The following is a 15,167-nucleotide window of genomic DNA, read 5'->3' as shown; positions in this document are numbered from 1 at the left end:
AGTCGCTCTCTGACGCTTTGCCGACATTAAAAGCATGAGAGAGAGAGAGAGAGAGAGAGAGAGAGAGAGAGAGAGAGATAGAGAGTTTTAATCTTTACTATACAATTTGCATACAAACACATCGAAAGAGCCCGGCTTTCAGTGTACTTTGATTTTCTCTTTGATATCTATCAAATGTAATAACAATTCGTTAATTTTAACTTTTTTTTCGGGGGGGGAGGGGGTTAATGTTACTCAAAAGATTGTTAAAAACCACTGTATGATTCACGTTATAGTTATAACTGCGAAAACATTGGTGGAAAGTTTGCTGATATGATATTGTGTGTTTTTATTTTGATAAATCCCTTACCATGAAAACAACAATGATTGTATAGTCATATAGAAAAGAAGAACTGATTTAGGAATTTTAAATGGTTTGCATTAATTTTATCTTCATTACAAGATACAGAAAATACTTCCGTTTTCTTTCTACTTTCTTTTTTTTTTAAACCAAAATGAAATAAATAACTTATGTAAACTACTATGAGCGACACTATGTATAGTTAACACATTGATAGTGCTTCAAAAAACTGATATTAAAGCATATTGACAAGTTTTTTTAACATATTGTTCTGTTTTTAAATGAGATATTTCGAGGTGTTTTTGTTAGCAGAACCATAAAAACAAGTATTCCTTTTGCATGCAATCAATGTCCGAAATGATGAGGCCGAGAATTCAACTTTCAAATAAAAATCGATTTTTTAAATAAACCTTTTCTTTGAGAATAAAATTAACTATTTAACTTTTAATTGAGTCACAATTCAACAGTTTTGGCCAAACACTATTTAATTTATATACATTTCTAATGGAAACAGGTATTCTGGGACACCCTATATACTTTAAAACTACCAATCAATAAAAATCATTTTAACTTAATTTATCTTTTTATTTTACAGTTATACTCTTAATTGTTTGCATAGATTTCAAGGTCACATTTAGCAAATCTTAGGAGAAAACAGTCAATTTTTGAAAATTGTTATGCGCATGCGCAAGATTGTAAAATCCAAAAAACTCAGATGATTTCCGGATTTTTTAAAGGAATTTTCATTGATTATTAAATAGCGAAGCTTGATTTAGAAAAAAAAATGAAAACAAATCGGTAATCTTCAAGTACCAATGACGTTTAAAACATATAAAACAAAAGAAATCACTCAAGATGTTTTGATACTGTAATGCTAATTTGATCAGAATTAAGGCAATTGTTGCTCAGGTGAGCGATGTGGCCCCTGGGCCTCTTGTTTTATTATTATCTGCATTTTTGTATTTTGATGGCAACTTTTAGTGTGTCTTTAAAAATTGTGAACATAACATTTACATGTGGTATACATTTGCTTGAATAAATGTTGTTTTACATGTTTTGCTTTTAGTTGTATACAGCCATGAGACATGAAATCTTTATATAGATATATATGCCATCGCAAATACTGGGAGATCCTATATATATATATATATATATATATATATATATATATATATATATATATATATATATATATATATATAGTTAAATCCAAAAAATATCGCAGTGTCCTGTTTTATATAAAGAAGATTTGAAAAATGAAAGACAACACAGAGTAAAACGTTTGCGCTTTCATTCAATCTTCAGACGTTTTGAATGAATGAAAGCGCTAACGTTTCACTCAGTGTTGTCTTTCATTTTTCGAATTTTATATATATATATATATATATATATATATATATATATATATATATATATATATATTTATATATATATATATATATATATAATAAGCACAAACATTGCAATAACTCTCAAATTGACATACAGTGTATACCTACCCAAAGTGAAATTCCCTGTGCTATAAATATAGATAGAAAGTTTAGTAAAATTAACTATTTTAATTATTGATGTTTACCACTATTTCTCGACAATTATGGTCATGTTAAAATAGTTGTATTTTCAATTATGATTGTTTTCACAAAGGATATTTTTTCTACAGCGAAAACAAAGCAAATGCATCTATTGCAATGAATGTTCTTATGTAAACGTGTTTTTCCATTTCAAATATACTAGACCACTCAAATTCTTACGAGTTATATTTGGTTCACATCCTGTAGACACATTACACATAGCCTCGCCACAGTCATACATGTATAAACCTTGGCATCCGTGTCCGTGCAACTAGCTGTGCAATTTTTCCCAATGTAGCCTAGCCTACATGCTGGAATACATAATTATATACAAGAAATTACAGTAAACATTTTTTAATTAGTGATGTTTATCACGATATGCTGGAAACTATACATGTAATGTAATTAAATATTGCATATAATTAGCATTGATTTCGCTTTTCTAAAGGCATATAATTTAAACTTACATTCGCAACCGTTGTTCTTGTAACTCCAGAAATACCCATCGCAACATCCGGTGATAGACCTATTGAAATGTAAATACTAAAAATAAAAAAAATTAAAACAAGATTTCTTTTGGAGACTAAACAACGATTATCAACAATATATCATATTAGTATTGACAGATAATTGACGAAATGTAAGTTTCTTACTCAGTACACACTTCTTGCGATTCAACATCAGTGCAAGAAATGAAAAAAATAACAATGTTGATAGTATCAAGCTACAGAGAGCTGAGTAATGATTCTCAGCTTTAAACATCGTGTCATGCAGTCATCATAACGAATATCTCAAACGATATGGTGATATTGTACTAGTGTTACTATGATGTATGCAGTAATGAAGGGAACACTTCCCTCTTCCTTAATAGACTATCTAAAAGTTACATCAGTCAAATAAATGCATGGTTGTGTTTAGCTGGGCTCTGCTGAAAGCAGAGTCATGGCGGTAGGCTTACAAATCGCCAGTTACTATAAAAAGCTATAAAAAACTTCACAAATCAACAAAAATCGGACAGCGTCAAAATAAAAGCTTCCGCTATACCAAATAGTTACACAAAGAACCACGTTTTGTCAAAAGTGTTGGTTTTTTGTTTGTATTCTATCTAATTTGCCTATCTAATTTTAGTTTTCTGAATAATTACGTGTATTAAAGACAAGACGATTCATTTTGAACTACTTTACTGCGCACAGAAGAAATGAAGATTGAATTTATAACAATTGTTGCAAAATTCAGGCAGCAACTGTTGATTTTTTTTCTACTAGACAGACCTATTTTCTTACAAAATTAAGTCGCTCTCTGACGCTTTGCCGACATTAAAAGCATGAGAGAGAGAGAGAGAGAGAGAGAGAGAGAGAGAGAGAGAGAGAGAGATAGAGAGTTTTAATCTTTACTATACAATTTGCATACAAACACATCGAAAGAGCCCGGCTTTCAGTGTACTTTGATTTTCTCTTTGATATCTATCAAATGTAATAACAATTCGTTAATTTTAACTTTTTTTTCGGGGGGGGAGGGGGTTAATGTTACTCAAAAGATTGTTAAAAACCACTGTATGATTCACGTTATAGTTATAACTGCGAAAACATTGGTGGAAAGTTTGCTGATATGATATTGTGTGTTTTTATTTTGATAAATCCCTTACCATGAAAACAACAATGATTGTATAGTCATATAGAAAAGAAGAACTGATTTAGGAATTTTAAATGGTTTGCATTAATTTTATCTTCATTACAAGATACAGAAAATACTTCCGTTTTCTTTCTACTTTCTTTTTTTTTTAAACCAAAATGAAATAAATAACTTATGTAAACTACTATGAGCGACACTATGTATAGTTAACACATTGATAGTGCTTCAAAAAACTGATATTAAAGCATATTGACAAGTTTTTTTAACATATTGTTCTGTTTTTAAATGAGATATTTCGAGGTGTTTTTGTTAGCAGAACCATAAAAACAAGTATTCCTTTTGCATGCAATCAATGTCCGAAATGATGAGGCCGAGAATTCAACTTTCAAATAAAAATCGATTTTTTAAATAAACCTTTTCTTTGAGAATAAAATTAACTATTTAACTTTTAATTGAGTCACAATTCAACAGTTTTGGCCAAACACTATTTAATTTATATACATTTCTAATGGAAACAGGTATTCTGGGACACCCTATATACTTTAAAACTACCAATCAATAAAAATCATTTTAACTTAATTTATCTTTTTATTTTACAGTTATACTCTTAATTGTTTGCATAGATTTCAAGGTCACATTTAGCAAATCTTAGGAGAAAACAGTCAATTTTTGAAAATTGCAGACACAGTTGCGTTTATGTATATCATGTGCACTATTCCAATCTATGATTAATGGTACACGAGTCAAAATAAAGCTTATAGGATCATGCTTTTTAACTGTAACTAGACTTTGACCCGTGCGTGCACGTGTTGACATTGCATATGACATCGGACATTTACGAAATAGATACATCGACACAACTTATATATTTTTTTACATTTACTTAACCAAGCTTTAGGCCTACAACAATGCTAAACTCTGCTTAGTTAGAATAATCTAACTGTGTCTCGTTACAAACCTTCACCACAGTTAAAATGCCTCCCATCAGAGACATTTAATAACAGAGATTGGCAACTGAATCGAAATCTTGCGAAATCTTCCCTTGGTCCCTATTGTAAAGTCTTCCCAGTTTTAATCAGTATATCTTTCTGATTAACAATTATATCGAAATATAAACAGCTAAAACCTATTACCAACGCATTCAGTTCAGTTTATTTTTACTCAACACCATATAGTGATACAAGAGGTACATAAGAAGACCAAAAATATTTACATATATACAATATAGTTGTAAAGGTCAAGAAAGTAAGTGGAATGAACGAACAGTATGATTAAGTTTTTAAATAAAGAAACATGCACAATTTCCTTAATGTAATGTAATCAACTGAATACATGATTTCATAGAACTTTTTAGTGTTAGGAGAATAACAGTAATATGTATCTAAAAACTGACTTCGTAATTTACTTAATGCCTTGCATTCTAATATAACATGAAATTCATCACCACTTTTTTTACCAATTACACAAATTACAATAGCGTTTACTTCTTTCAACAGTACCCCACCTTCCTATTGCAACAGGAAAATGATGATTTGTAGTTCTAAACTTAACTAATATTTTCTTAATTTACTGGGAAAGTGTAAGTAGCGTTCACATTCAAAAATTGTTAAAAATTCTATATATAATACCCTTAGTCGATTCCTGAATATTGTTATGCCATTTTTATAAAAATTGATCTCTTAACCTTTGGTTAAGAGTTGTCTTAATCCAACTGGAGTTATAATGGTATGATTCATGATCACACCATACATTTAAAAGCCTGCATTTATTAAAATATTATATTTTCATTAGTTTATGTCATATAAACATATTAACAGGAATTTTAGGAGGCAGTTTGCCACATGTCGTCCGAGATGTCGCCGATCTTTTATAGCTGGCCAATATTTTTTTATATATTGATAGTGTCTAAAATCTATGCACATTTTTCATAAAAACAATATACTTTTGATTCAAGATCATTGTCTCACTCATTAAAATGTAGTTCTCAAAGTAAGGTTGGTCTGTATCATTTTTCAACAACAAAACACGCTAATGGCGGAGTTGCCAATCTCTGTTATGTATGTCTCTGCTCCCATATACCCATAATATAGCAAAACATTGCAGAATCGCTCCGAGACGATTTTGGAGAAAATTGATGAAGTTGCATTAAAATAACACTTACATTATTAACAAACCATTTTGAGGCTGTAAATACCTTTCATCTAACAATTCATTCATATCAATAAAGAATTAAACACTTTCACCAACGTTTTTACTGGCTTCGAATTTAACATCATGCTGAGATTCGGAACTCTCGCGACTTTTCATATTAAATGCACTGAGTTAGAGTTATCTTCCGTATTTCCTTTGATGAACAGAATATATGACAAAGGACTATGTGCGGTATGGTCTAATATCTGCTTCCAATTTTATAAAAAATTTAAATAGTGTCGTATTAAAATCAAATCTTCATAAATCATTGTACAGTGGACGCCTATCACTTTTATCTTGATTTAAACCACCATTGCTCATTGGCTATTTATCTATGACGTCAACTTTATGACCTTTTTCCCGCAAATTTGCAAACGGATGAAAATATTCTCATTTTTGCTTTATATTTTGCATTCGGAAGTATAGAGCGCAGGTCTGCTCAAGTAAGATTTTAACATATGTTTTTTTTCAGATAATTATACACATTATACTAAAAATGGTATTTGAGCAAGCCTGCGCTCAATGTTTCCCGGTCGAAAAATCATCGAAAAACACCCATATTTTGCCTCAAAACATCAATTTATCAGAATTAGACAATCTTCATGACGCCATTTATACACTATGACGTCACTGTGATGATAACCTTTTGCCCCCATATTTTTAATATAATTCTAACTATCTTCACCGTTATTTTTAACGCGCTTTATAAAACTTTAATTTTGGGGGCAAAAAATGCCTAAAACCGCACATAGTCCTTTTCAATAAAAATTTTCACGTATTTGTAATATCGTTTTTCAGTTTATCCATGCAAATGTGATATTGTGGAAACATAAACTAAAGAGCTTCCAGTGATTTAGCGTGAATGTTATGCGCATGCGCAAGATTGTAAAATCCAAAAAACTCAGATGATTTCCGGATTTTTTAAAGGAATTTTCATTGATTATTAAATAGCGAAGCTTGATTTAGAAAAAAAAATGAAAACAAATCGGTAATCTTCAAGTACCAATGACGTTTAAAACATATAAAACAAAAGAAATCACTCTTCTGATTTCTCGGTATTAAAGCCCAAAAACTCGAGTCTTTTATTTTGATATAGTATATAGATGCTTGAGACATTAAAAATGGGGATGTGAACCAACATTTCGGAAAAGTAAGAAACAAAACGATTTTCTTCCATTTCTGTGTGTATTCATAATTAAAGAAAACAGTTTTATACGGGTTATATAATTGACATCCACTGAAAAGCTGTCTGATGTTATACAGCTGTATGTTAGAACAGACACACTGATGAAGGAAATGATACTATTGTATAGCTAGCAGTTGTGCTTTGTTTCTGCTTCCTTTAAAAACAATAAAATGCTCTCTTTGGTGATTCATGCGAGCTATATTTTATTTTTCCTGTAATGAATTGATAAGATTATCAGAAATTCCACCGACTCTAGCCCCCTGCTTTTACCCACTAAATTTGTACGTTGTATTACGTATATGTATAGCCCTGACTTTTTATCTCAGAATTTTAAGGGTTCAAACTTCTTAAATAATTATGATCGATATAAATGAAGGTTGCATGTATAATATCAGGCATTCGGCGAATTCTACTATGTGCGCACACATTACGCTTCGCACTACCTTGTCAACTATGCAGTTTCTGTATTGCTTACCGACAATTTTACAATTACAGCCCCTTTGAACTTATGGTCACATACCACTATTTTTACCCCGTGCTCATTGACCACGCAAGTAGTTCCATTCTAAAAATGTATGTATTATTTCAAAAATTCCTAGGGGTACTAAATGGTCGAATTTGGTTCCTTTTATGGCATGGATGGAAAGGTTTGAAAAAAATACAGGCAGGAAAAAATTGAGAAAAATTATCTTTACAGGCGCAATAGAAAGGGTGTAAAGAGGCCAATGTTTACACAAATTCCAATGTGAAAGTGAATTTTTCATGGTAGGGGTTATTTTTGGGGCCATATCTCAGTCCCCTCTCAATTGATTTTCCTGTAGTTTGGATATGATGTTGGACTAGTGTCATTCTATAGGTATGCTGTATTTGAACTCATTTGAGCCGGTGGAATTTTTTATATGATTTATTTTTGTATAAAGGAATAAGAGGGAAAAATAATTGTGGTCTGTGTCCTATCAGGTCAAAGGTCAAAATCCACGTTTATCAACTTAAGTCTAATTTTTCGTTATTTTTCAAACAATTAGGATGAATAATGGCATTTTGTGGGGTTCTTTTTCAATTTTGGCTGATAATATGAAAAAATAACGGTAAAAATTGTGTGAAATGGATTTGAACGGGGTGTGAACAGCACGGTGTCATCAATGAGTCAAACAGGGGACGTAAGTACTTGCAAAATGTCTAAAAACAATTTCTAGTGTTAACTTTACTTATCACCCAAATCATAAAAGAATTGGTCGATTTGTCATTAAGTTATAAAGCCTTAAATATACCTCTCTCTCTCTCTCTCTCTCTCTCTCTCTCTCATATTAATCATATTACATGTTAAAATATGTTATATATATACATATATATTTCCTTTAATATCATTTTGATTAAAATTATAAGGAAGAAAATAGGGCTTATGTTACTTTATAATTCCTATGAATGATGACATATTTCACTGCCTAGCAGATTGCATGACAGGACATACAAGCTGGTAAAGGGGCACCTGCTGCCCCCCCCCCTTCAGTTAACACCATTTTGACAGAGAAATAATGAAGAAAACAACAAATGGTAAGTTGATATTATTCATTTATTCATATTTTTCTTACAATTTAACACTTGAAATCTGATGGTGAGTAGGCATCACAACATTTTCCTCAGTACTTTAGAATATGTAAACATTCATGTATAGATATTTAATATGAGACATATACATTTTACTGGTTTAAAATAGTGATTTTAGCATCTAAATTATCAATGCCTTGCAAACTTTTATTTAAATTACTGCTTTAAAGTATTATTATGTTAGTTTTTCCCCTCTTTGTGTCCTAGAAATGTAACTACCAACAAATGTAGCATGTGTATGAGTTTGGTTGCTGGCATTGAACAGTGATTGCCCAAGATATATGAGGTCTACTAGAAGCTTTACTATTTGTAATACTGTAGTAATATCTTTTTGGCACTCTCATCATTAATTTGAGTCTTGGTCATCATTGTTCATGGTAACATACCAGACATGTTCACCTCTAAATGCACAATGTATGTAGGAACCCATGACTTTGAATGGTGAATCCTCGCTACAAAAGGTATGATCTCCTCAAGATTAATCACACCAGATAATGCTGAAAGAAGGTGATGGACTTGTAATTTCTAAAATAGTTTCTCATTAATGTTTTTAAAAAAACCCTACTTTGGATTTTAATGTGTAGAGTTATCTCCCTTTGTTTTAAGAGTACAGTTTTCATGAACCAAGGCTCCTTATGAATTAGGGTACATTTAAGTAATTTATTCAGTGTATATGTAATGAATGGACAAATAGAATTCATTTTAAATTCTTCTAAATTGTTAGTTTTGTTTCAAAGGGCATTTTATGCCTATCCATATCAGCCCTGTGTACTCTGAGTTAATCTACTTTGGTCAGCAAGTGCCATTTCCTGAAAATGTGTGAATGGTTCTATGTGATTATCTGCTTAATGTAAACGGATTAGCCACTGTATATTTATCAAAATACCTGATTTCTTTAGCAAACTTAATGCAGAATTTTTAAAATATTTTTTCAAGCTCATAGCATGTGATTAAATGTTTCATTTTTGGCACTTTCTGAAAAAATTAGTCATATTTTGGGTATTTTTTTTCAAAAATTTCCAAAAAATAGTTCCAGGTGTAAAAGAATTAAATCATCATTAGCATCATCATGTAGACATGTTAGGTTAATGAATGTAATAGATTAATGAGACTTTTGACAAGTAATTAATGTTAAATGTAGCTCTTGAAATTTGAGTATTGTGTGTAACGTGCTAGATTTTGCATGTTATTTCAGCCTTCCTGGACCAGATTTCAAAGGCCTATAACTCTGATGCAGAATACACAATGCCCGCAAAATTTCACAGGGAGGTTTATTATGGGTACAAGTGTCTACCTACCAAGTTTCATCAAAATCAAAGAAGAATTGTGTAATTATTAGGTCACATACCACTATTTTTACCCCCGTGCTCATTGACCACGCAAGTAGTTCCATTCTAAAAATGTATGTATTATTTCAAAAATTCCTAGGGGTACTAAATGGTCGAATTTGGTTCCTTTTATGGCATGGATGGAAAGGTTTGAAAAAAATACAGGCAGGAAAAAATTGAGAAAAATTATCTTTACAGGCGCAATAGAAAGGGTGTAAAGAGGCCAATGTTTACACAAATTCCAATGTGAAAGTGAATTTCTCATGGTAGGGGTTATTTTTGGGGCCATATCTCAGTCCCCTCTCAATTGATTTTCCTGTAGTTTGGATATGATGTTGGACTAGTGTCATTCTATAAGTATGCTGTATTTGAACTCATTTGAGCCGTTTTTTATATGATTTATTTTTGTATAAAGGAATAAGAGGGAAACATATTTGTGGTCTGTGTCCTTATACGTGCATATGGCATGGAATCCCGATCCCGATTCAGATAAACGTATGCTAGTCTGGTTCCCTGAGCTACCCATTACGCACAGGAACCAGGCTAGCTCATGCGCAGACTGAATTTTTCCCATAGCATCCGGTTTAACCTCGGTGCACACAAAAAAAACTTTGGGACGTCACTCGATGGTTTTTCAAAGTACACAGAGAATAAAGGGCGATAACTCCGTTAATCTTATGTAATGGTATGTACATATCCATATGCGTTGTGTCAGCAGTATATTTCACAATGCATGTACAAAGTCTTTATGATTATTTTATCTTGCTTGTTCTTGTGAGAGCGTGAAATTGGAAACCATATTTTCAGGGAACTGCGTGTCTGATAAAAACAGGGCATTACTGGTCTGAGTAACAGTCGCAACTTCTCGGGCATTTCCGGCAGGCTCGGAAAATTACCTAGGCGGCCATGACAACCCCCCCCCCCCCTTCTTTTTTTATTTTAAAAATAAAACTTGATATGAATACAACACATTATACGATGTGTTGAGATGTGAGCTAGACTTTATCAAAATAAATGATACACCCTAAATTATAACACAGAAGCGACTTATAAGGTTGTCTCTCCGATGCTTATTTTAATGGGTAGCGAAAATTCTAACACCCGGTATTGTTAATACATTTGAGGTTTTCTTTCCGAACCTGCCGGAAAGGCCCGAGAAATTGCGATTGGTCTGATTTACTGACGCCAAAAAAATCCGTTGAATCAATGTGCAACTAGTCCGAATTTTCTATTCAGACACGCCTTGTCGGTAGAGCTCGCTGTTAATCAGAAATTTAAAGGCAAACAAAACAGTATGATCAACGGGGGTCATTATATAATAAATAAATACATTATCATTCATGACAACAATAGACACGTTTCAGATATCCGGACGCTTCACCTATCCGAACGATTGGACTTGGAAATGAAAGTATGATTGTATATCATCAGGCAAATCTTCCTTCTTATAACGTATGCTTTTCTCATTGCGCATAGTTTTACAGAAAAAGTCGCAATTATGTAAAGAGAGAGAGAGAGAGAGAGAGAGAGAGAGAGAAAATTCAAAAGGTTGTAATTGTTAGCTCTAATATATCTTTTTATTATAGCATTGAATGATTTATTTTTGACGTCGTCGTGTCAATAATTGCCGTCAGGTGGGCAGACAAATTGATAATTTGTCTGCTCACCTGACGGCAGATATTGACACGACGACGTCAAAAATAAATCATTTAATGCTTATAGTTGCATTCCCTTACTGAAGAAATCAATTGTTTAATTAAATAAATCGATATAAAGTGCAGATCACGGAGGGAGTGAATAAGTAACAGCAAGAACAGCTGTTTTGTAAAACCGATTCAAACTGGTTTTCACATGAGATCGGCGAGCATGAAAATATAATCCATGATAAATATTTGGCGAAAATTGCTATTATTTTAAAACCTCCGATCGACTCAATGATCCTGGGCACCCATATTTAGGGGGGATGTGTTACATCTCTCTACATGTCATCCATATAAATTCTTTTGGCCGCTACGGGAAAATCATTTGAATCTTTGCTAGAGATAGCCAAAAATGTACTTTAAATAAGTTTAAGTTCACCTGAGCTGAAAGCGCAAGTGGGCTTTTCTGACCACATTTTGTCTGGCAACCGTCTGTCTGTCCGTAAACTATTTATATTTTCGACAACTTCTCATGAACTACTGGGCCAATTTCAACCACACTTGGCACAAAGCACCCTTAGACTAAGGAAATTCAAAGTTGTGAAAAATATAAAAACCACGCCTGTTGTTAAGGGGAGTTAATTAAGAATTATTGGAATAATGTTGATAGTTTTTCAAAATTCTTCTTTTCAAGAGCCATTTGGCCAGGAAAGCTGAAACTTGTGTGGGAGCATACTCAGGTAATGTAAATTCAAAGGCGTGGAAATCATGACCCCTGGGGCAAAGATGGGTCACAGTGAAGGGGGGTCGAACGTTTAGATAGGAATATAAAGAGTAAATCTTTAAAAATCTTCTTCTCAAAAACCAATCAGCTTTGAAAGCAAAAACTTATGTGGATGCAAACTCGGGTAGTGTATATTTTAAGTTGTGAAAATCATGACCCCCAGGGTAGGGTGGGGTCACGAAGGGGGTCGAATTTCTACATAGGAATATATAGCGTAAATCTTTGAAAATCTTCCTCTCAGAAACTAATCAGCCAAGTGATTCTTTAAAATTGTTAAGACTTTCGTCCCTAGACGGTTCTTGGGCCTCACAAGTTCAGGATTTGATGTATGTTTATATCCTACACATGATCAATTGTTTAGGTTCCTTTTGAGAACTTCAAAGCTCAAAATGTTATATTACGATATTATCATCGTGTTAGGAAAGGGACTAATGATATAAAAAAAACGTCTAGGAGGGAAATGGATTTTTATTTATACAGGATCTACATGTATTAAAATACGTTGTCCAGATAGCTTGTATTAAGACTCCATTGAGCTGATTCTATCATACCTACATTTGTATTGTTCCTCAGCTGAGCGATGTGGTCCATGGGCGTCTTGTTCTTAAATATTTTTAACAACATTTATGTTATTAAACGTTCAGTAACTGATTGAATTGGAATGGAACATGGATATTTTGGAGCGTGCGCGCATATTTACATTGTAAAAATTACTAAAAACATGCCTCAGAACTTTTGCAAACTTAACACCCCCCCCCCCCCCCTCCCTGAAAATGTGGATCCGCACAGTTGGAGGGTTTACCAAACGCAGATGCAGTAATCGATGGGACTTCACACATCTACATACATGTACCTAAACCGACCTACAGGCTCCTTATTATAGTGGTTATAGGCATAATTTTTATTGAGTCCACACGATTTGTATCACTGATAATTTTAATACACTACGCTTTGTACAAGCGGGTTCTTTGCACATCAAAATGATACACATATCATGCATGCACTGAGTTCTTTACCGTCAATAGGCCAAAGCCAATGTCAAAGTTTCCAAACGAATGATTAATCCTCGAAGACACGATTTTTCCAATTGAGATCCTTTCATCAGTACACACACTCGTGCGAAAATAAATAAACATGTAATTTGGAAAATGAAACTGTACCACGCTATTGGTACCTTGTGGACGTTCATTAGTAGTGCCGCTCTATCAAGCAGAGGAAAACAAATGAAACTAATGAATTAATCTAAAGCAGTCTATACTAAATTTCATAACCTGCTACAAATAATGCAGAAAAAAGATCTGATTATATAGTTTTGAACTTTTTTTCAACCTTACATACGGCCCCTTATTTATAAGCATAACACGAGACCAAGTTCGATGTCGCTCTGCCCTTTTATAGCTTTATCATGAACAAGAAAACAAATGATGATTGTATTATTCTATACTAAATTTCATAAAGTGGTATTTATTTATACAGAATAACAAAAATATCCGTGTATAAGTTTACAATTCATTTTTAACTTTTCATACGACCTCATATTTATCAGCGTACATAGTTCGAGTCCGAGTTCGGTGTCGCTCTACGCTGGAAATGACGAATAGCTTCTACGTACACCCCTGCGAATGTGTGCGGAATGTTTTCTTTAGGGATCATTGCAGACAAATTTTACATAACACGCTAACGCGGGTAATGTATTTTTTCTGCAATGTCGCCACCTTCATATCCTGCATGACTCCCCAAAGAAAGCATTTCATTGTTTAAACAACAGGAATGAAGTGTATGCATTAATGAATACATTCCCTATTCCTCTTTTGATGTCTTGAAATAGAAATAGTATCGAGACAATTGAAGTCATGGGAAAAGGGTGGGGGGTGGCGGTGCGTCGGTATCCGGTTTAAGTTTAAGGTTTGCCGTATGAATGGATCTAGACTCCATCCTAAAAGTACTTTTATTAAAGAATACATTTTCTTTCTTTTTCATTATTGACTTATTATTATTTGTCTATGTGTTACACGTACAATGTAACTATTAAGGTTTGCTATGTATAAACATACTTCTCTAGATGATTGTTTGAAGAAAAAAAATCGATATTTTTTCACCGCGAGATACACTGCATAAGTGCCTGTTCACCTTATCGTGCATTTTTATAAATATATATACACATTGTAAATTGTGTTATCTTAAGAAATCAATAATGAATTTAGATCTTTTTACCTCTTTTTCTCCCTCTATATTTTATCTCTATTGAGAACTGGAATGAATTTTACAGTGCATTATTTTGTTTCATGATTGCAGATTAATTAGCCCCCTCTCGCCTACTAAGTGTGTTTTAATCAGGTAAAAATAAGCAAAGCAGCAGCATTCTAAAACTACTTCTAAATTTTACAATGCACCCCTTTTGTTAAAATTTTTTTGCTTGTCAAAAGTTCGAATATGTGCCCCCCCCCCCTATTTTTTCAAAGACGATGCTACGGGTATGATTCAGGTATAGTGCAATTCATGCAGCATTGCAGCCTTCTCCAAAACCGACCGTTAGTACAGCGACCTGAACAGCTTCCAAAAGCAATGAAATGCGCAATCCACATTAATTTTCCAAAGGGTGTTAGTAATATTGAGGTTTCCAGGGGAGGGGCATCAAAGGCATGTTTTGGTACCGTATATTACTAAGGGGTCCTGACTCTACATGCTTTTTCAATATTTGAGAACCACATAATTGACAGTCATCACGAGATAATGGTGCGTTAACGGCAGCATATCACAATATCAATTTTTTTAACACAAACTTATCTTTAAAAAAGAAGTACATCAATATACATACAGGTTTTTACGGAGGCTAGTTAATGCCATAACACTTTATAATTCATATGGTGCCAACAAATTGCATGTAT

The sequence above is a fragment of the Magallana gigas genome, chromosome 9, assembly GCF_963853765.1.
Source record: "Magallana gigas chromosome 9, xbMagGiga1.1, whole genome shotgun sequence".
Taxonomy (NCBI): domain Eukaryota; kingdom Metazoa; phylum Mollusca; class Bivalvia; order Ostreida; family Ostreidae; genus Magallana; species Magallana gigas.
The sequence above is the reverse complement of the archived record's forward strand: the minus strand, read 5'-3'. Positions refer to the sequence as shown.